The sequence below is a fragment of the Podarcis tiliguerta genome (genome assembly GCF_965153285.1).
Source record: "Podarcis tiliguerta genome assembly, chromosome: 1".
NCBI lineage: Eukaryota > Metazoa > Chordata > Lepidosauria > Squamata > Lacertidae > Podarcis > Podarcis tiliguerta.
Genome location: NC_139534.1, coordinates 55,011,797 through 55,033,790, shown reverse-complemented (window position 1 = coordinate 55,033,790; position 21,994 = coordinate 55,011,797). Strand labels below are relative to the sequence as shown.

Below are 21,994 nucleotides of genomic sequence, written 5' to 3'. Positions count from 1 at the left end.
TCATTAGATTAGGCTCCATGTCTTCAACATCCCCCCCCTCCATAACGTTTCACAGTGCTTTTTCTCTAGAAAAATAGGTGCCGGTACTCACCATGGAGTTGTTGCAGTAAGTGCCACACTTTTTAACAACAAAAAAGGAGTACTGTTTACCCTGAGATAAAAGCACTGGTGTTTCACATCCAGCTGGATGAAGGGCTCTAGAGGACTCAAATGTTTGCTCACTGTTTCATGACATTTCAGCAGGGACCAACGACTGGTTTTTGTAAAGCAGCTGTGAGAGCATTCTTGGCTAAGGGGTGAATTTGTAATGCTTTCGATGAATAAATAAGTCATAACACTTTCTTTGGGGTCACCGTCTGCTGCAAAAACAATCCAGGATCCTTAAAAACAAACAAAATCATTCTAGCATGAGCTATCATGGACTCAACCCCAGTTTCATTAGATGCACCTAGAAATGCAAAGGTTTAGTGTGCCCCACAATTTTTCCGAATCCCCCCCCATTTATTTCTGCAAAATGGGGGGGGGGGGGGCACCTGCCTCCACTTTTCAGCTTCCCTCCAGGCCTTTGCATCTCTAGATGCACTTGAATAAAGGCATCCACTGTATGTAGATTTTGTGCCCGGCCTGGCTTCATTTCTTTATTGAGCAGAGATGGGATTTCAGTGGACAGTCTCAGCACAGAGCTCTTTTCATCTTCTTCTTCCCCTGCATTTCTGACTCCTCCCAAGGAAGCCGGTGGATTGTGGTGGTTTGGCTGCACCTGCTTCTGGGCTATAAATAGTTTCAAAGAGGATGCCGTTCTCCATTCCAGGTGCTTCTCCGAAACCTTTGACCCCAGAGTGAGGGCTGCATGTTTTCTTCCCTTCTTCTCCCTTCACGCTGCATTTTTAGTCCTTAGGATTGCAAAGGCATGCATGAAAATGTGTGGGCAGTGCCTGTGAAATGTCAGATATCCCTGGGGAACAGAGCAGGAACTACAGTACTCAAGGCATTAGTGTGTTGCACAGCTTCTCGTCTCTCCTTGGCGGGCAAAAGCAGAAAAAGAAGGCAAAATCACAAGACTCCTTGTCTGAAACTCTGGAGAGCCTCTGATAGTCAGTGGAGACGGTACTGAATTAGATGGACAAATTTTGCTTGTATTCATAATTGTGTGTTCATAATTTGCTTGATTTCCATAATTTCACGGCTTGGAATAATCCAGCGATCCTTGGTGTAGAATGTTGCCTTGGCCCAGCCTTGACCCACAAAACCAACAACTGATCCAACCTTGATTTGTTTTATTTATGGCTGAGTGAGGTTTTGAACCCAGGCCTTCCAGGTCTAATGCATTAGCAGTATAGCATGAGGCATACCTTTTATTGCGGGCATATGCTATATCAGGCAGTAGATAAGTTAGCTTAGAAGTGAGGGAGCCCAGATCAAATGTCATGCAGTCATGCAGCTCGGTAGCCGCCTTCATGATCTCCAAGCTCAAGAATGAAATGAACTTTGTCACTGTATAATTTCTGCAAGCATTACTGAAATTAATTAGTTGTCCAGTTATTGGTGAATCCTTCCCATTTCTGTCTTGTTTGTTTAGCACAAACATAATTAGGGTTTTTGGGTTTTTTTGGGTCACTGAATCATGTTTCCACATTTTTATCCAGCCGTTCTTCAGTAGTTTGGGTCTTTTTCATTTATCACCATTAATTAGTGTATGTATGTGGTTCTAACAGTGGTGATTATATAGAAGATCAATTCTCCATCTCTAATAGGCACAGTTTGTCTCTCTTTCTGACATTTCCAACAAGTTGGCTGCGGTTCTTATTTATTTTAAACATAATTAAAGGGGTGCAATAGAAACTAGATAGCATTTTTGTAGTATTTCTCTCTAAGGTCCACAGGAAAACATGTGTGAGAGATTTCCCACTGTTGCAAATGTTTTATCCTCTCTTGCTTGCTCAAATTCACACATATTTTTGCAAGATTTCATAAATATTTAAAAGAATGTACTTTTCGTATGAATTTTATATGGCAGTCATGGTTTAAAATGGTTTCTTCCCTTAACAGTGTGATATTTTTAAAATGTACATCTGATCTTAGGAAACTGTTTAAGAAAGACTGGGACGTGGGTGGCGCTGTGGGTTAAACCACAGAGCCTAGGACTTGCTGATCAAAAGGTCGGCGGTTCGAATCCCTGCAGCGGGGTGAGCTCCCGTTGCTCGGTCCCTGCTCTTGCCAACCTAGCAGTTCGAAAGCACTTCAAAGTGCAAGTAGATAAATAGGTACCGCTCCGGTGGGAAGGTAAACGGCGTTTCCATGCGCTGCTCTGGTTCGCCAGAAGCGGCTTAGTCATGCTGGCCACATGACCCGGAAGCTGTACGCCAGCTCCCTCAGCCAGTAAAACGAGATGAGCGCCACAACCCCAGAGTCGGCCACGACTGGACCTAATGGTCAGGGGTCCCTTTACCTTTACTAATCTATTTAAATAGGGAAGGGGGCAGCATTCAAATGAGCATTTCCCCCCTCACTTTCTCTACACAGCAAAGATGGGGGCGGTCCTCCATTTGTTCCTAGACTACAACTTCTACCATCCCTGACCATTGGCTCTGCTGGCCAGGACTGATGAGAGTATGAGTCCAACAACATCTGAAGAAGTTCTGAACTTCTTCTCTATAGGGCAATAACCTATGACACTTAAGACAAGCACCCCTCTTCCCCCCTGGCAGTATATGTCCAATAAAACTAAATTAGATAGCAAACAGCCCTTTTGTGAGCTCTTCAGGCACCTGCCTTACCCTGTCTAACACCAGGACTGGGCCTGGCACCAAGGCTGGAATAACGTTTAAACACACAGCCTTCAGCTCCACTGTGATCAGTTTCCAGTTCCAACTGCTTGGTTGCTAGCACTTTTCTGGGAGTGGGGAATTGTATATGCTACGGGGGGTGGGGGGGAAGTGTGAATATCTCCTGCCATCTGGCTACTGCATGTAATTATTCATATATCTCCCTTTTTTAAACAACAACGCAATAAAGATTTAGAAAAGCATCTGAAATCCAGAAAACAGTTTGTATTCTCCAAGACCACCCTTTGAAAGCAGCTTGTTCATTGCCTGCAATAGCTAACTAACTTGGTTATCAATAATGGAAAAAGTTCAAAAAGCACGTGTGTACTGTTGAGAGTCCCATGGACTGCAAGAAGATCAAACCTATCCATACTTAAGGTGGATAGTGAGCCTTGAGTGCTCACTGGAAGGACAGATCCTGAAGCTGAGTCTCCAATACTTTGGCCACCTCATGAGAAGAGAAGACTCCCTGGAAAAGACCCTGATGTTGGGAAAGATGGAGGGCACAAGGAGAAGGGGACGACAGAGGACGAGATGGTTGGACAGTGTTCTCAAAGCTACAAACATGAGTCTGACCAAACTGCGGGAGGCAGTGGAAGACAGGAGTGCCTGGCGTGCTCTGGCCCGTGGGGTCATGAAGAGTCAGACACGACTAAACGACTAAACAACAACAACAACTGTTGATGGACTGTGAAGTGCAATGGAAAATAATTTCCTACCTGTGTTTTTTGTTTCAGAGGTAGTGAGTAATGAAGTGAGCGAGGAACTATCAAGGGAGGTGATATGAGTGAATTGGCCTGGAATGTGGGGACCAGCAGACACCCAGAAGATAACAGTGTCAGTGAGAACAGCCTCTCCATGTGACAAGTGACTGAGTCTTTGCATTGAGCTGGCTGCTGTGTGTGTGACATAGATCAGCCTTTTGCAACCTGGTGCCCTCTGGATCATGTTGGACTCGGGCTCCTATCAGCCCTAGCCAGCAGGCCCAACAATCAGGGATAATGTGGGCTGTAGTTCAAAAAAGCGTCTGGAGGGCGCTGGGTTGGGGAACCCTGGTGCAGATTATGGCATCAGTGTACACAGATAGATTATGGGAAGTAATGTTGCACACATCTGACATCAGGACTGTTCCTCTGCACAGCTCCTTGAGCTGTGTGTCCCTGATGCAGATGATGGCACCAGGATGCCCACTGGTTGTGGGAAGTGATACTGCACTTATGTGGTATTGGAAGTGTGCCAGCAGCACGAGGAAGGAGCTGGGGCTGTTTGACACTGGCACTCGGTTTTGCACCAGCCGCAGTTCCTGCCCGTTTCACAGTGTCCCTTACAGCACACAGATACAGCCCTGTGTCACTAGGCTGAGGACCTTGAAGAACAAGACTCATTCTCTTTCCATTCTCCAGCCAATTCCCACTCAGCCACCCTTCTGACTCGGTCAGCTTCTCGTTGTACTCAAAGAGGCTCCCGATATGCTGTAGCTCTTTCTTCCCAGGCAGCTGGCGATACCAGAAGAAATTATAGGTTGAGCTTTCTGAATGTGAGCAGTTGAGTGTCTGGCGCCCCTTTTGCAACATGCTGGCGAAGAGAGGCTCCTGGGTGACCTTCACTGTAGCTCCAATGACCAACAAAGCTAAATGGAGAGAAAGGGCAAAATCAGGTGGGGCTGTGGAAGAAAATCCCTGGAGAGAGACTGTGGATTCACTGAGCCAAGGGAGGTTAAGTAAGAAAAGGCACCAGTTCCAGACACACTGGAGGATATAGGGCTCCCCAAGGATGGCAATGGCCCAGGCCACCACCCTGAGTTTGAGTGTCAGGCCCATGCTCACATGAAAACACTCACCACACCAAATGATTACAAGGAAAATGAGGGAGCAGAGTTTAAAGAAGCCTTGGGAGAACTGAGCTGGTGCTGCAGCCATGTCAGTCTGGGGCTGCAACAGCAACTGGAAAGAAACCGGAAGCTGCTCAATTTCCTGCAATGGTTGATGTTGGGTGGAGGGGGGCGGGGTTGGGCAGGATGTGCTGCCCCCACAGCGACAGGGTGGGACTCTTTCCTATTGGGTGAGGAGTTAAGCAAAAAGACTAGTGCAGAGCCTGAGCTGAGACACAAGTGCCACCAACAGGCAATACCTTAGGAAGCCTAATCAAAAGGGCATGATAGAATGAGCAAGCTTCTCACATAGGCCATTACCACACTTTATGTTCCCTTTAATCCTGGGCTGCAGGGTGGGGGTCAGGCAGATTGGCTGAGGTTGCCTCACTGTGTCTAATGGTAGGGCCGGCCCTGGATACTCTGAGTGCCTCCTTTGCAAAGGCTTTGCCCTTTCACTGACACGCTCTGCCTTCCTCTGCTGCACCTGCTGCTGCTGCTTGTGGTTTTGAGGCTAATTCATGACACCCTCCAGCACCTACCGTTCTCTTCGCTGACATCTCAGGCCTCACTTCCTCTCGCTGCTCTGCGGTTTGACTTGTTCCTGCAAGTCGGTGGAAAAGAAGTCCGATTCTAGGCATGTTGACTCAGGTGAAAGCCCCAATTGCATGCAAAGTCCCCAAATCTCTATGGCTCCTGGGTGGGTGCAGAGAAGGGCGAGGTGTAACCAAGGCTTTGAAGATGTTGGCCAGAACAGCCCTCTCAACCACTAGGGGTTGGTGAGCTTGGCTCCTGCCAGAGGCACACAAATCATGTATCAGACTATGGTGTGCAGGACACATATGCGTGTGGTGACATGTTGCCACTGTTGTGGCGAAATCAAACGTGGGAGAAGCTTCCCATCCTTCTCATGCCAATTTTTTTGCCCTTCCTCCTCGCCTCCTCTTCTCACTGCAGTCACTTTGAGTACCTGAGTTGTGTAAAATGTAGTACAATGGTACCTCAGGTTAAGTACTTAATTCGTTCCGTTCTTAACCTGAAACTGTTCTTAACCTGAAGCACCACTTTAGCTAATGGGGCCTCCTGCTGCTGCTGCACCACCGGAGCACAATTTCTGTTCTCATCCTGAAGCAAAGTTCTTAACCTGAAGCATTATTTCTGGGTTAGCAGAGTCTGTAACCTGAAGCATATGTAACCTGAAGCGTATGTAACCTGAGGTACCACTGTAATTTCTAAGTTGGCTATTGTGATAAAGTGCTTTTTTGAGAGAGAGAGGGAGAGAGGGGAGAAGGTTCAAATTCCATGCTCAGCTCAAAGTTTGCACTATATTGCACTCTAACCTTCTGATACAGAAGAAGAAGAAGAGTTTGGATTTGATATCCCGCTTTATCACTACCCGAAGGAGTCTCAAAGTGGCTAACATTCTCCTTTCCCTTCCTCCCCCACAACAAACACTCTGTGAGGTGAGTGGGGCTGAGAGACTTCAGAGAAGTGTGACTGGCCCAAGGTCACCCAGCAGCTGCATGTGGAGGAGCGGAGACGTGAACCCAGTTCACCAGATTACTAGTCCACCGCTCTTAACCACTGCACCATGCTGGCTCTCAGCTCCTTGCCAAGGGCACAAGGGCACACAGAGATATGCCTCTGCCCCCCTCTGACATTTCCCTTTTTGTTTTCCTGTTAGTTTCTTCAAGGATTAAAAAGGATCTAGTTGTTAACATTTTGCATAGGTGAATGGTGTGTGCATTCATTCTGCCATGTTTGGAATCTCTGCCATCATCAGTTTCCTGGATCCTTCCCATTGGGAAACAAATAGCTCTTCTTCTGGACAAATGAAATGAAATTCCTTGTGGGCAGAAAATGAATCCATTCCCAGCTCCTTCCTTACAGTATGGTTCACACTCTTCTTCATCATACTTTTCTCCCATGGTGGCTGCCCTCGTTTTTTAAAAATACGGGGCTGAATGAGGCCTTCAAGTACAGCGAATAGTCAGGGAATACCTGATGCTGCAGTGATTCTAAAGTTAAGTAGGTGTAGATCCTTGGATGGGAGATGATTTCAATCCCATGCAAGAGGAGAGTGTGATATTTTTGGAAGCTGATGTGGTCCAGTAGTTAGAGGGCTATGATCTGGGCGACTAGGTGGGGCAAATCATACAATTTAAGCATATTAAAAGCACATTCCCCACCCCAAAGAATCCTGGGAACTGTAGTTGGTTAAGGGTGCTGGGAACTGTAGCTATTTGAGGGTTAAACAACAGTTCCTATGAGTCTTGATGTGTGTGTGCTTTAAATGTGTGGTGCATACACAACCCTAGCTTCAAATCAATGTTCAGCTCAAAGCTTGCATGGTGATCTTGCACTCTAGCCTTCCATAAAAAATGTTGTTATTATTGTGAAGGTAAAAAGACCTATGTGTGCACTTGCCTTGAGCAACTGGAATCCAGTCTGGGATAAATATGCAATAAATATAAACTGATTAAGCCCCTTCCCCGCTCCACCCTTTGATGTGCTAAGCTGCTAGTTCTATTCTCCTCCTGTCTCCCTGCCAGCTGTCCCCTCCCCAGCCCCCAGCATTAACAGGGTGGAGGGAGATGCTCTCAAAACATTTTAGTGGTGAGTATATATTATTGCTCCTTTGGCTAATCAATGCCCTGACTACCAGAGCGAGCAATCAAGATTTAAAGACGTTCAAGGAGATGGGCCAGCCATTAAGACATATGAGTCACTATGAAGTGCATATTGAAACCGGTGCTAAGATGGGCTGCTTCAAATCCCTCTGCAGTACTGTTGAATGAGAATATATCTTACCAGGGTGAATTATGTAGAACCAATGGAGGGCTTTATTGAATACATAACCAGAGAACAACAGCCTCCGGCCCAGAGACACAGATCAGGCCAAAGTTACAAGGCAGGATCTCAATGCAGCAAAGAGCAACTATGGATTGAATCAGGGGTGGGAGGGAGAAGGGGGAAGCTAAATTAAAACCAAACATTGCCTTATAAACCATCTCTGAAATAAAAGGAGAAAATGTGTCTGTATTGGGGGAGGGCCGCCATAAAAAGATTTTTTTAAAAACACCAGGAAAATATTAATCATGAATTTTAGAGGTGTCAGGTGTGGCCTCATGCTATGAATCAACCTGGCACAGGATCAGGAAGGAGCAGAGAGGGAAAAGGGTGGAAGATCCCTGACCACACTGTCTTAAGTAGGTCACACTTCTTCCGGGAAGATCTGCCCTTTTCTTAGCATGGAGCTGACTTCTCCCTGCAGAAAGGGAAACAGCTGTTTCTCTGCACTTGATGCAGACTGTGTGACTCTGCTTTGCTATGTGGAAGTTCTGCCCACGAGGGTTACATACCTGGGATGGTTCGTTCGCACATGCAGCTGCTGATGCTGCAGTTGGCAAGTGATCGTGATGAGTGAGCATGTGTGAATCAGCCCAAGGTCAGCGGATCCCACAGCAAGAGAGATGGGCCTCCCTAGGGAAGCAGGGGCGGTTGCCAAAGAGGCCCACACTTCCTCCTGACTCCTCTCTATGAGTGTCTTGGCTAGACGAGGAGGCAGAGGGCCAACGCATTAGTGCTATAAAGGAGATTGCATCCTTCATCCCTTCTGTTTATTATTAGTGCTAGGGTATCCCAGAAGCCATCATTTATTTCTCAAGAGCCTCCTGTAGGAATTTCAACAAGTGCAGTCATTTCATGCAGGCTGCCCGTTCTCCCACCAACCCACGCACCCTGCCCTCACTCCCCCTGATTCATTAGGTCTGCTTGATGCTGGGGGGTTCAGGCAAAAGTGCCCACTGCAAAAAAAAACCTGCCTGCCATCATTGCCTGTGCCCATTGCCCTAAGGGAGGGGCAAGTATGGGTGCTCTTGCCTGTGGGAGGCTCCAAATGCCATGGTATTAGCAGCCCTGAAATAGAATGCAACCCAAGACCATTGCCTGGAGCCATCTTCTGTTAGAAGCTGAACTTTCGCAGCCATGGCTTCAGGTTCTTATAATGCTCCCTAAGTGGAGTCCTGCTGGATCAGACCAAAGGTCCACCAGCTGCGGCCTCCATGCTCACAGTGGTGAACCAGATGCCCATGGGAAGCCCAGAACACGAGAGCAACAGCGCTCTCCCGACCTTTGAATCTCATGACTAGTAGCCATAGACAGCCTCGTCCTCCATTGATTTATCTAATCCTCTTTTAAAGCCACCCAAGGCAGTGGCGGTCACTGCTTGAGAGCCAGTGTGGTGTAGTGGTTAGACCAAATCCACACTGGACCACAAAGCTCACTGGGTGACCTTGAGCCGGTTTTGGCCTCTCAGCCCTAACCTACCTCACAGGGGTGTTGTGGGGGAGGCGGGGGAGAACCTTGAGCTCCTTGGAGGGAAAGGCTATAAATCAGGCATGGCCAAACAGGGCCCTCCAGCTGTTTTGGGACTACAACTCCCATCATCCCTAGCTAATAGGACCAGTGGTCAGGGATGATGGAAATTGTAGTCCCAAAAACATCTGGAGGGCCAAGTTTGGCCATGCCTGCCATACATACATACATACATACTTGTGGGACCAAATTCCATAGTTTAACTATAGGCCAAGTGAAGAAGCATTTTCTTTCATCTGTCCCGAATCTTCAAACCTTCAGTTTCGTTGGTTCATCCTGAACTCTAGTATGATAAGGCAGAGAGAAGAAAAACTTGTGTCTATCTGTTTTCTCCACACCAGCGAGTGAGAACCACCAGCAGATAAGGAATAAGACTTAAGGAAGGGCAGTGAGGATGTTGAGCCAGGGACTGATATGAGAGAGGGAGAGAGGGTGTTGTCGCTAGCAAAAGAGGCCCTGTTGGGGCATTAAGAAATGGCAGGCCTTGGCAAGATGGCAGAGGAGGGACCGTCAGGCCCAGATGCTCCAGGATATTGTGGCTGAAGCAGGAACGAAGCATCATTTCAATTCTTCATGTGCGCAGAGAAGCAAATTGCTTAACGGCGCTTAAGCCATGCCTTGGCAGAGTTTGGTGCGTTTGACGGTGCAGTGGAAAGTTACGTCCAGCAGGTGGCACTGCAGAACTATGTCACTCTCCTCCGGAGGCAGCAAGCAGGGGACGCAGCGCCCAGTCAAGAGGTGAGATAGGGGGTGGGTGAGAGGGTGGGGTGGGGGGATACAGAGACCCCGCCCCGCGTAAAACGGGGGGGGGGGGACTGTCGCAGCCAACATAGCTCACATCCAGCTCTCATTCATTTATTAAAGCATTTTCTCCTTCAAGAGATGGAATGCATAATTTAGCGACGGCAACGTGTGCAGAAATGAAGTATTAGTAATTTAACATTTCAATGTTAGATGGGATGCAGAAACATGGAATGCCGCAGGTACACCCCACCCCACTTAGTATTTAGCCCTTCGTAGGTGCTCTCTGTATGGAGAGGCACTCACCGCGACACCTGGGGTGAAGAGATGCTTATCAAGTTGTCGAAAGTCCGCATTACAGTATTTTCGCAAGAAGTGCCCCTTAGTTACAAGGGCCAAGCAAGGAAGTCTTGACTTCGTCAGTAACCAGGAGTTTTTCATGTGCTTCTACAACTTCGTGGCTACCAAAAACACTAAGATGATCAATCAATCAATTAATCAGTCGATTAGTCAATCAATCAATCAATCAATCAATCAATCAGTAGTCTTTCCCAAAGACTTTGGACTATTTTCCCATTTGCCTATCTGCTCTCCCTCCTATGAGACATGAGTTAATTGATGAGTTCAGTGGTGTTATTATTAGCCCCCTTTGGCCCGTTGAGCTGTCGAAGAAACCAGCCCCACAGTCTGATCTGCTGTCCCGGGTCTGTCGCCTGCACCACACGTCTGGTTTACCAAGAGGAGGCTGGCATGCTAGCCCCCAACCACTACTGGAACATAGTCCGAAGCTGAAGCCAAAGGACCACTGGCCCATCCACCTCCCTGAAGCCCGCCTGATGATGCTGGACTCCCACCAGCCCTGGCCAACATGGCCAACGGACAGGGATGACGGGAGCTGGAGTCCTGCCGCATCCGCAGAACCAAAGCTTCTCCATCCCTGGTCCAGCGACCCCTAGGCAGGAGTCTCTTCGGACCCTGCCTGGAAATGCCGGAGACTGAACCTGAGACCTTCTGCGTGCAAAGCCGAAGCTCTCCCCACGGAGCTACGACTCTTCTCACCTGTGCTGCGACCCTTGTGGGTTGTAAGGAACCACATAGATCAGAAACTGGGCCCCCAATAGCCACGATTCCTACTGTGGAACAAGGCTATGGGTGTCAACTTCTAGCAGGGCTCCTGCGCTTTGGGCAGCACCCTGCAAGCAGAAAGGAAGCCGGTGAATGCCAGGCTTAGTTTGCTACATTTCTTCACGCCAGGCTGCTGTTAAAAGGACAGGATCAGGGAGAAAGAAAGAAAGAAAGAAAGGAAGAAAGAAAGAAAGAAAGAAAGCCAAATGATCGAGGGCTGACAAAAGAGTGGATTTCCCCTCCTCTTATAATGCATTATTATCTATATGGCGATGCTAATGCATTCAAATGCACGCGCGCACACAAGTAGTGAATAGATGATAGAGATAGATAGATAGATAGATAGATAGATAGATAGATAGATATAGATAGATAGATGTAGGTAGGTAGGTATTAGTGGTTTTAAAGACATTTAACAGGGGATGGGGGAGGGAGTTGCTAGCGGTTAATTAATCTGGAATAAAAGAGTGTAACCATCTTTCCACCACATATAAAATACTTCATCTTGGGGACTTGGGATTCATTAGTCCGAATAACTACCATCTGCTCGTTTTCTGTTCACAATAGAAGAATGCCTGGGCGTATTGTGTGGGGTGGAGATCCACTCCATAAGGATCTCTTGATCGGAGGTACAATGCAATGGATACAGTGGGGTGGCGCTGAGTGTGCCCTAAAGAGAATAGCCCTTAGGCAAGGCTAGCAGCGCAGTGTAGAAACAACTCCGCAGGCGTTTCCTGGGGTGTCAGGTCAGCCCTGCCGGCTCCTCTCTCTGCCCACCCCCACCTCCGAGCCATTCCTATATACTGTATAGGAAGGGAACGTAGAGAGGAAGCATTTTGGACTTAATTCCTGCGTTTAATTCAAGGTTCAAAGAAACTTCATGCAAACTGAGGCCAGTTGAGATTATATATATCCCTCCCGCACCCGAAGCCTTTTCAGTGCTTCCCAACAGGCAGTCGCTCAACAGGTGCAGCTTTCTGGCCAACCCCTCCCAGCTTTACTTCTTGAACTTCTGCCTGCCGATTAGCTCTTAAAGGGACAGGAGCCGTGAGAATCGCAGGAGAGGGGAGTATCTGATGACCATTCACCACTCTCCTCTCCCCCCCCCCACCCCCGCCACAAATATGCTTCGAGATAATAATAATAATCCCGGGGCGCGGGGGAAGGCAGCAGCGATGAGCAAACCGAGGGGCTGAGAACGGGAAAACAACGTGTTTTTTGCTGCTTAACAGGGAACAGATGGCGCGAAAGGGCTGCATCTCCTCCTGCGGGGGCCGGGATTGGGGGGGGGGGCGATGGATGGATGGAAGTGGGGGCCCAGCAGAGACAAGCACCAGGAAGGATTAAACCCCTCATCTCCCGATGGGGAGATAGCAGGAAGGGCGGGTTCTCTTTCAGGCCCCGCCCCCTCTCGCCCCGCCCCTTTCATTCATGGAGGGAGCGGGCCGGGAGGAAGCCGGAGAATCCCCTGGAGCTCGGCTTGAGCTGGGAGCTTCGGCTTTCTCTATCTTCGTATTACAGTACAAGGAGGTCCCAAAAAAGGCTGGAGAGTGCGCGCGCGAAGCGCTCATCAGCCCCTCTTTCCATCCAGGGGAGGGGCGCGAAGCCCTCGGGACGCGCGTCTCCGGGGCGCATGCAGAGTACATTTCGATCCACGGCACTAAACTGCCGCCCATTCGGGAACACGGACTTCTCGAGCGCGGGGGCGTCGGTTCCAGGAAGGCGAGGAAAGGCGGGCCGCTCCCTCTTTCCTTTAAAACAACAAGAGCAGCAGCGAGGAGTCCTGCCCTGAGCAGAACAGCACACGCCGATCCTGGCTGGCCCGGCGCCTTCTTCCTCGTCAGGAAGACCTCCTTCGTCGCCTGCCGCGTGGTGCCAGGATCGCCACGCACAGCAAACCCCACCCCGTCTCTCTGGGCAGAGGTGCCAACTTGAATAAAATGGGGGGGGGGGGAGGGAATCGATCACATGGCACGCACACTATTTGAATAGCAGTGCCCATCAACTTGAGAGGGCCCAAAGGGACATTGGCTCCTATGCCTCTGGGTGTCTCGCTTTCTTGGCACAGAGCATCCGGTGGTCAGGCCTTCAAGGCCAGAAAGCCTTGAAAGCAAAGGCTGCAGCGCTGGAGGCCCATGCATAGTCCCATTGCTAAGAGCCCCCCCCCCCCATGGAACATGGCCCTGATGATGATGGGCGTGCATTGTTTCTTTCAAAAATCCGAGTTGTCCCACCCCGTCCTTTCTCCAAAGAATGCAAGAATGGTACACAGTGTTTTCCCCTCCCTTCTTCTCCCCTTTGAACCTCACACCAACCCTGCAAGGTAGGCCCAGGCTGAGAGACAGTGAATGGTCCAAGGTCACCCAGTGGGGATTTTCACCCTCATTGCCCCACTTTTGTTCTGACGGTCTTTAACCACTATTATGCATTACAGGAGGAGCTTCGGAGACAGAATCGCTTGAGATGTCAACAAGCCCCACACCTTTACTGGAAAACAGCTTTTTTTATAATAATGAAACACCAAAATGAAGTTTTAAAAAGGAAATCTATTTTTGTTGTTATTACACTGGCAAAATGCCCTTCATGATGACAGGTGCTGTGTGTGGAAAGAGAGATGGTAGTTTGAATTCAGTAGGACTTGAGTTGGCATGGCTAGAATAATTGTGCTGTAAGCTAAATGCTGTAAGCTAAACCGCAGCCCCTCTTGGTCACAGGTGACAGGTATGATGGGACTGGGCTTTCATATTGCTTTAGAAACACTTGTAACTCATTCTCAAACAAATATCTGCATGAGAAGTTTGAAATTTTGAGGAGCAAAATAATCTCCTTGACCTCCTCCTAAACCTCATTTCCAGTTCCAAAGAAAACAATGAACATTCATTTTGAAGTAAAGGAAAACATTTCAGTGTATCACACTTACAGGAGACAAAAGTAATAGTGCAGTATGAAAATTGTTCTTCAGACAATCTGTCTGAAATGAGGGGTAAGGAGCTCCAGGCCATTAAAATTTCAAAATAGATTAGGTTTGCAAAAAATAAAACAGAAAGGAGACCATAAGTAGCAGAAGAAAAAGGTGGCTGTGAACAGACAAATGCTTCGGTTTCCAATACTGTGACAAAATGTTAATTGCATTTTCCAAAATGTCCTATGAGCAAGAAAATCACAGGGGATGTTGCCTAGAGACAGAATATTTAAAAAACGATCGTTCTGGAAATCTGGGTGCCCTAACATTGCTCTCTTGAATGACTCCAACCAAGGATCACCTTTCTCCTCCCTGCACCTCTGTTTTCCTATCTGCATAATTGAGATAATGGGTACAATCCCAAATCATTAAAAGTAATGATGCCATGGCCTTCAAATCCAAGGAAGTGAGGGCTAAACCATTTCACCTCTCTACTGTGAATTGTTCAATACATATGGATGCATGGAGCTAGTTTTAAAAAAGAAAAGAAAAAACCCTACAGGTTAATCTCCGTTACACATTTTAAAAGATGGCATTCCATCTTTTAACACAGTTCCCTAGGGATAATAGGCAAATCAAAATGGTGAATACAGTATTGGCCGATAGATAGCACCTTGCTTATCAGAGCAAAAGGTTATGACCCTTTAAGGAATGAAGCAATACCAAAGCAAAGCTGTCTCTCTATCCTGCCTTTCTTCCTGCAAAGTAATACACAATGCAATCCTATACAGACCTCCAGCTGGTGGGCCAGAACTGATCCATGGGGGCCTTTTTGTCCAGGTCTACCTCCCTTCCTGTTCCTTCCTGTGCATAAAGCAGCCTCCCATTAGAGCCAATGGAAGTTCCAACCGAACTGCCACATCAAGGAGCATTTTCAAGGAGAGGGTAGTTTGCTGCATACATGTCTACTCAGAAGTAAGCCCTTATTAAGTTAAATGCTGCTTACTTCCAGAAAAGTGTGCACGGGAATGCAGCCTTATTAGCCTTCATACAGACTTTTCTCACAATGAGGAAGGTTGCTACTTGCATTTTTTTTCCAAATATGAAACCTTGGGCATGAGGAACTGACACATCCTCCACCATAAAGCCTCTGTCCATGTGAAGAAGGCTGTGGCAGGACTTACCGGTAACTGAGTTGATGATTAAGCTTCCATACGGCACCTGAATTGCATCACACCACATATGGTTACCTGCCCTGTGGTTACTTTTGTCAAGTTTGGACCCTTAAGAAAATCTATTTGGAGGAGGAGGAGGAGAAAGTGACCTGTCCCAAGTTCAGCCAGTGAATCCAGAATCCAGCCAGGCTATGATGGATCCACTTCTCTCGGGCCTCATGACTTTATGGATCCTACGCTGCTAGCCATTATAATGTTTATTATAATTGTATGTAAGGGAAAGAGTTAATCCTTGGCACTGGAGCATTCGGGAGTGGGAGGGAAGGAGCTGGTTGCCACTTACTCATGACTGCAAATTCCAGGGAACGTGTTTCATGTTCTGGGGATCGCAAATAGAAAGGGGGAAACGTGTTAATTAAGACAGAATACAGATGAGGGGGGAAGGGAGAGAGGAAAAGGAGGAAAAAAGGAAAGGTGAAGTGGAAGAAGGGGGGTGCAGAGCAGGGAAGGCCCAAGGATTTTTGCACCGCTGCTTTGGGGGAAATATACCTACCCAAGGGTGCAGATGCGGGAAGCGTTAACCCAAGAGATGTTGGCTCCTGAAGCATAAAATCCAAAGGATATCTCCTATCTAGGTTACAGCGGGGACGGGTACCCCAAGGCCAGAAGGCAGCGAGGCCAGAAGCCGGTGGAGTCAGAAGCCCTGGCAGGCGGAACCGATTCATTCCAGTTTTGTTCCCAACCTCCACGCTGCTGACGTCCACCAGGGCAACACTGAGAGGGAGGATGGTGACAACCTGGGACGCAGCATGGCCTGGCACTCTCTAGCGCCACCTACCGTTGGCCTCCCTGCCTTCCGCCCTACCAGCCACCGGGGAAGGTGTCATCCTGTCTCGCGCGCCCCATTCACACCGCACTACAGCCCGACGGGAAGGACAATGGCCTCCCGCCCCACACCCAATCTAGGCTGAATCCCAACGAGTTTCTCTTTTGCTGGGGAGGAAAAAGTCCAGTGCTGTTGCATTCCCTTCCTCCGTCCGCGAATTTCTCAGCCAACTGCCTCCTGGTCCTGCTCCCCAGGTGCTGTTCCTGCTCCCTCTCGCCCCCTCTCCTCCCCGCCGCAGGTCAAGAGCTGAAGGGCATGGTGGGGAAGCGAGGCCAAAGTAGTAAGAACGGTAGCCCTGGGAAGCAAGCCGGAGAGAGGGGTCCCCTTGACCCTGTCGAAGGTTTTCACCGCCCCCCTCCCGATCTACTGTGCCAGCCGCCCTGCCTCTCTCCCTTGCCCTGTCCGCCCTGGCGCAGCGCTGTGCTGAGAGGCAGGTGCGCGGGCGAGGACGCTGAGAGGACATCAGCCAGGCCGCTGGCGGAGCAGATCTGGGCAGGATGATAAAAGAGGGAGCGTCTCGGGGGAAAGGGAGAGGGCTGATTCCGGAGGTCACAAACTGCGAGGGAGGGGAAGGAGCGCAAGGGTTAAACACAGCTCTTGACGCACGTGACCAGGGGCTTGTGAATGAGTTAACTCCTTAACTTTTTTTTTAACCTCCCCTTTTGCACCCTCGCCCAATCTGAATGAGAAAAAGGGCGCCGTTCCTCTTTCGGCTCCTGCTGATGAGGCAGTGCTGTCAAGAGGCGCAATCCTGCGCTAATCTGAATGGTTCGATCTGGATTAATTAATCCGGAGTGGTCTCTCGTCGTCGCTCGTCACAATCAATAAATACGGATTAGCGGAGTTTGTTCTCTGGGGGAGACAGAGAAGAGCCCAGCAGCGCCCCAAATGCTGGGGAATGTCTGGTGGTGGGGAAAACGGAGGTGGCGAGAGAAGCAGAGCCGGAAAGCGGGAGCCGCAGATATGGCAAACAAAGGAGCTGCCTCTTAATTTGGAGAGTCACGTGGCGGGGAGATGGGCGCGGTGGGCGAGGACTGTCGGAGGAAGGCCCTTTCCTGGAGAGAACTTTCTTGGGCAAGGATCAACCAGGGACGAGGGCGAGGAGGAGGAGGAAGAGAATGGGAAGATGACCTCTCTCTCGGGTTTCGGAAGGTCTGACGGGGCAGGAGGCATTAAACATTCATGGCGGTAACTGGAGTGCCCCCCACCGATCCCCCCCCCCCGGCTCTCATTGTCTGCCGGCTGATAACTGAGCCGCTATCGCGTTGCATCGGTCGCAAGGCAAAGAATGGGCACTGCCAGTCACGGGAGGGAGACCGGAGAGCTTCCAGCCGACAGTGCCCAGCCAGTGCCCAATCAAAGCGCCAGACCAAGACGGCACAAAACAAGCGCTCTCTCAATGCCCGGCTAGGGTTGCAGTATCAAACTTCAGGTGATGGGGCTGGAGGCTGGGAAATGCTTTCCAGGGAGAGGGAAGGAGAAGAGACGCGGGAACCGTGCTGCACAACACAGCGCCTCTGCACTTTGGAGATAGGCAAGGAGCGGGTGTGTGTGTGTTTGCAGCATAGAGGGCGTGTCTCGGCGCTACAGCTCGCCCCACCGCACCCCCACGAGAATCCTGGGAAGTGTAGTTGAATGCTGAGAATTCTGTTTGGAATTGCCAGACCCCACCCACAGGGCTGCAGTTCTCAAGGCTCTCTGGGGTAAAGAGTGGCTACCAAGCCAGTACAGTGATATCTCGGGTTACATACAGAAATAGTACCTCGGGTTAAGAACTTTGCTTCAGGATGAGAACAGAAATCGTGCTCTGGCGGCAGCAGGAGGCCCCATTAGCTAAAGTGGTGCTTCAGGTTAAGAACAGTTTCAGGTTAAGAACAGACCTCCAGAACGAATTAAATAGGTAACCAGAGGTACCACTTGTATGTATATTATGGTGTAGATATGCCCATTGAGTTGAAAGGAAGCAATTACATATTCCGGCACTTTATGCGGAGGCAGGGACATCTTTCCAGATCACACAGACCAGAGCACAGTGTGTAAGGCGATCATGCATCTTGATAGGGCAACTGCCTATCAGCCTAAGGCCAATTTAAGAATGAAGAACCTTTAGAAGGGAGAGTGATGCAGTGGGGGGTCTTGAAATTCTCCATCGCAGTTAGCATCTGCACAGGTCACCTGGTCACAGCCTTCTTCACTAGAATCATAGAGTTGGAAGGGATCTTGAGGGTCATTCTGCAATGCAGAAATATGCAGCTGTCCCATACAGGGGTTGAACCTGTAAGCTTGGCATTATCAACACCACACTCTAACCAATTGAGCTATCCAGGCTGAGATGTGTTCCTATTTCAATTATAGCAATGATTTCTAAATGTATCACTATTTTCAGGTGATACTCATTCACGTACTGTACTGGCAAATTCAGGTTGTGCAATTAAAGCTGATTTGGGGCTGGACTTTTTGTAATAAGGAAAGTGCCCTGGAAAGTTTGGGGTAACTCTCGCTTGACACAACCTAGTCAAATCTCCCTGCAAACAAATCAGGATGAATGCTTAATAAGCAGGTCATATGGAAGGGACCTGTCTCACAGATGCCTTTTTATGCCTGGTACAGCTGTAGAGCTTTGCCAGTCCACACATGAAAATCAGAAAAATGGCACAGGTTTTTTTAAAGACAAAGGTGAATACAACATTTATTTTAAAAGCCCCCCCGAAACTGGAATGCAACAGCTTGTCAGCAGCCAAGTTTGGATTCCCTGCAATTGCTATGATATAGTGAGCAAATCTAGCAACCAGTGAAAACAGCAAGTGTGGAAGCAGCCACTGCCTTTAGAGGCAAAAACACAGCATCGTGTGCTATTAGCACTACAAATGTTTGTAACAGCATCTTCTGCACGCCTCTGTAGCCATGCGATGTGATGGTTGGTGTGTGTGTGTTGGCTTCCAAGTGCAAGCGAAGGTGCGTGTGTAGCGTGCAAGAGAAACTGAGAGCAGATGTACAGGGCATGTGTGAAAAGTTCTCTTGGATCCCAGGGACATACCCGGTGCTGCCTTGGCTCTTGCTGACTGGCTGGAAATTGGGTCACTGCAATGCTGTGATGTCACACTTCAGTGCTCTGTTAGAATTACAGTGAAAGGGGCCCTTGGGAGGAGAGCTGGAGCCACTGCTAAACAATACAAGGAGAATCACTTCAAATCTACTGTAGCCAGGGAAGTGCACCCACTGCTTGTCTAGGGAGACATTCTTTGTGGAAAGCCTATAAGTATTTGGTCTCCCCTGTTCTGAAGCCAGATGGTGATGATGCCTCCTGTTGGGCTGGAGAGGAATCCCTGCACAATTTGATTGGCAGCTTTGTAGCGCCATGGCTGTCATAATCGTGGAAACTTTCACACCTGTACAGCGCAGCTTCTGAAAATCCCTCTTCAGCTCTGCACAGGCCTTGAAACCTGACAAATGTTTCCTTTTTGCAAATCAAAGCTAGTTATGAAACCTAGACTCACCTGTTCTGTACTGGAAGAACCAGGGATTTCCCCCCCCCCCTCCAAGGAAATAGAAAAAGGAAGATGTGAATGAAGGAACAATGATTTCTTTAAATTCATTCTCAGATTAATATTTCTGTATTTAAACAACTATGGATGCAAACACCCTTTAAAAGAAAATAATTTGTGGTTCCTGGGACTATATCAACAAAGAAAGTCAAGCAGCACTCTGGGAGATATATCCAATTAAGCCATACTCAGGGTAGATCCACTGAGATCAGTGTACTCAGAGATGGCTGATGCCATTGGGACTGGTAGGGTGGAAGGCAGGGAGGCCACCAGTAGGTGGAGCTAATGACTGGTGGAGCCAACTAATTCTGGTTTTGTCCCCATCCTCCTTCCTGCTGAGTTCTACAAGAACAACACTGAGGCTAAGAAGGAGGAAGCTGACAGCCAAGATCTCTCCATGGATTGGCTATTTAGCAGGCAGGTAGGCTGATGAGGACTGGGTGAGGACAGGCTGAGCGTGGTGTGGCAGTGCCCCATTCACCCTAATGGCCCAGCAACCACTGATCAGTGTCATTAAGTACATTGACACTGATTTCAATAGGTCTACTCTGAGTATGATTTAACTGGATATCACCTATAGTATTCCAAAATAACAATGAGCATTTATGCCACAGGGGTGAGGAGGGGACTTAATAAATATTATTCTGGCTGCTATTTATGTACACTCACCTGGGAATAAACCCACGGAACCTACTTCAAACATGGATAATATTGTTTCAGTGAGGCAAGAATGTTGTTGGCAAGCCTGTTTCTTGTCCTGCTATGGCCAAGTCCAGCTGTGGACTTGAAAAGTTTGACACCTTCAAACATTTCAAGGAAAAGGATTCCCTTTTCCTAGTGGCAAGAGAAAAAACTATGAATCAATGTGGGTTGGGGAGCAGAGATGTGCTGGCCGAGTTCCTAATTCCCTGGTTTGGAATAGGAATTTGTCCGGCTTGTAATGCTCAACTAGAAATCAAGAGTCACTTCCTCCAGATCTTCTCTGGGTCAGAATGTAAAATGAGTTTCTGCACATGGGCAGTCTGAGTTTAGGCTGACGAGGCTGCTTTGTAAGCACATGCACGTAAGTTCTTTAATTTTATCCCCTTACTCTCAGTGAAACTCATTGATCACCATGAAACTATGTGAATAACAAAGCCAGCTGCTTCATAGCTTATGTGCAGAAATTCTTTAATGCCTGCCCCTTACTCTCAATGAAACGCTCATTGATTGCTGTGAACTACGTGACCAAATTAGCCAGCCAAGCAGTCTTCTGCTTAGGAGGAGGGTCTCTCGATTGGAGTCCGATCTCTCTGTTGTTGCAAGTGTTTCACTTGCTTGCAGTCCCCCATCTAGATCCAATACCCTATCTTGCTACTGAACGGAGTCTGCTTTTGGCAGGGGAGGGGTGGTTACATTTGCAAGAGGCTCTGAACCATGGCTGAGAATGCAGGGAACTGCAATTCCCCAGAGGATGAATATGATAAGGTCTGTGTGCCTGGCACCATCAGAATGCATGTGACAAACAACATCAGGAGCCAGAAACAGATATTGCTCTCAACCACCACCCCTCCACACCCCACAACCCCAAGAAAGCGTGTAAAAACTGAGATGGTTCAAAATTGAACTGTGGAGAGTTTGTCCAGCAAAAGTTCAGAGGCAAATGGTAACTATAATTTTGCTATTTAGTGTTTACAGGTGGAGAAGGAATTGGCAAACCACTCCAGTATTTTGTCAAGAAAATTGATGGACATAAAAAGGAGAAGCTTTGAGAAGAAAGTGAGAGTTTCCAAGGCTTGCTCTGGTTCATGGGGTCATGGAGAGTCGAACATGACTAAGACGACTAAACAACAACAACAAGGTGTTTACGGGGCATTTTGCTACCTGAGACAACCCCCCCCCCACCCTGCTTCCATTTCATGGTCAGAATCCAGTCAGATGTTAGTCTGGTGATGTTCCATCACACCCAAAGGCAGCAGGTTAGCTTAGGGGTGTGTGGCAGGGCCTGTGTCTGAATGGACCTGGGTGGAAATGGGATTTATCCTGCGGTGCTCCATACTTTGAAGAATGTAAAGGCTGCCATATTTCTGAAACCACCAGATCTTTAAAAAACAACGACAGCAAGAAATACATTTGAAATTATCTCAGAAAGTGTTGTGTATGAATCATTTGGGTGAGGAAAACGTCTGAGTGCTGGATGACTTGCATACAAAATCATACTTCCAAACTGCATCTCCAGTTGTTAAATAAGCCGTGTATCCCCTACTCCAGAAGCAGCCTGCATTTAAATAAGAAAGAGATTTTTGAAAAGCCCAGTGTCTTGCGCCTTATAATGGTCAGGTTCAGATGCCGTAGGACAGCCATCCTCAACGTGGTGCCCTTCACATGTTATTGAACTATAACTCTCACCTCCGCTGACCATGCCAGCTGGCACTGATGGAGTTGCTGTCTTACAGTATCTGGAAGGTACCAGCTTAGGGTAGGCTGCCTTGGAAGAAGCATAGCGCAGCCCAGGGCACTAATACAGATTAGCAGGTCTCTAGCACACATTCCTTCTATCCAATAGTTC

General features: G+C 48.3%; 2 long non-coding RNA genes across 3 annotated transcripts; one reads left to right on the top strand and one right to left on the bottom strand.

The window, feature by feature from the left end:
- Window positions 1-4,334: 4,334 nt before the first annotated feature.
- On the bottom strand, window positions 4,335-15,733 carry LOC310678416. 2 transcript variants are annotated; one of them, XR_014511751.1, is made up of 5 exons: window positions 15,569-15,733; window positions 15,359-15,394; window positions 9,250-9,355; window positions 5,238-5,299; window positions 4,335-4,455 (listed from the first exon to the last, which is right to left on the bottom strand). It is a non-coding gene; the product is annotated as an uncharacterized lncRNA (long non-coding RNA). The 2 variants fall into 2 exon arrangements; XR_014511752.1 differs by lacking the exons at window positions 9,250-9,355; window positions 15,359-15,394; window positions 15,569-15,733 and adding an exon at window positions 8,058-8,148 and having other exon boundaries at window positions 5,238-5,391.
- On the top strand, window positions 8,166-13,468 carry LOC310678414. The gene is made up of 3 exons (XR_014511750.1): window positions 8,166-8,240; window positions 9,439-9,810; window positions 13,373-13,468. It is a non-coding gene; the product is annotated as an uncharacterized lncRNA (long non-coding RNA).
- Window positions 15,734-21,994: the final 6,261 nt, after the last annotated feature.